The sequence below is a fragment of the Hipposideros armiger genome, unplaced genomic scaffold, assembly GCF_001890085.2.
Source record: "Hipposideros armiger isolate ML-2016 unplaced genomic scaffold, ASM189008v1 scaffold_344, whole genome shotgun sequence".
Taxonomy (NCBI): domain Eukaryota; kingdom Metazoa; phylum Chordata; class Mammalia; order Chiroptera; family Hipposideridae; genus Hipposideros; species Hipposideros armiger.
In genome coordinates, this window is record NW_017731694.1 from 310,909 (window position 1) to 312,180 (window position 1,272).

Genomic DNA, 1,272 nt, shown 5'->3' on the forward strand with positions numbered 1-1,272 from the left:
TACCAACATGGGCCAGTGAAGCGACGTCCTCCACAACTAGACTGAAGAACAAAAGGACAGCAACTTGTCTGTTCCCCTTCCCCAATTCCCGAATGCTGTTCCCTCCCCAGTTCCCCAATAGAATCTTAAAAAAAAAAAAGCTGGGGCCAGCTAAGTGTCTCAGTTGGTTAAGAGTGCAAGCTCTGAACAACAGGGTTGCCGGTTAGGTTCCCACATGGGCCATTGAGCTGCGCCCAAGCTGAGCTGCTGCTGAGCTGCCAACTGGTGGCAGGATGGCTCAGCTGGTGAGAGCTCCTAACAAGGTTTCCAGTTTGACTCCCACATGGGATGGTGGGCTGCGTCCATCCGCAACTAAGATTGAACACAGCACCTTGAGCTGAGCTGCCCTGAGCTGCCGAGAGGCAGCCAAATGGCGACTGGACTTGGAGCTGAGCTAGCTACGCCATCCACAACTAAGACTGAAGGACAACAACTTGGCTGTTCCCCTTCCCCAATTCCCCAATAAAACCTTAAAAAAAACCCCCAAAAACAAACAAACAAGCAAAAAAACTGAAAAGCTGCCTTTCGTAAGTTTTAGGAAACAGGAAACAAGAGTTGATATGCTCCCTACATAGGTACTACCACATAAAAATCATAGGTGCATATTTCTAAACACTAGAAAAAAAATCCAAATTATAAACCCATTGTCTCATCCTTAAAATTATATTCTCTTTAGCCATGTGAAAATATCTTTGGAATTAATGAAAGAATGAAAATTTAACCACACATTTGTTTCATGGGTCACACCTATTAAACAGAAGTTGGAAAGGAAGGCTGAGCTATGTGATTTAACTGAAATTAAATGAGGCCTTAAGAGGAAGATATTTTTAGAAGAAAAAAGATCTTGGTCATGACTGGTAGAGACACAAAGGTATATGAGGAGTACGTCTTTCGCCAGGCAATCAACAGACGGCGGCCAGGCAGAAAATTAAAACCAAGCTGCCCCCAGCCATAAATTGAGAGCCTTTTCCTCACAGTAGCCTACGAGCCACCCACCTGCCTAGCTAGCTGCTCTTCACGCTATACCCCAGAAGCCTATAATCTGACACCAGGAGAAATGGCGCCCCTCACTCCTCACTTCATGGATAAACTACTATATGACCCAGATGACGGTGGTCGAGCTGGCACTAGCATTTAGGTCTCCTGACTTCCAGGCAAATATCCCTTGCCTCACAGGGGGCTGGCTCCCATTCCTAAGAGAATTTCCTGTCCCGTGACTCCAGCACAGGGGTG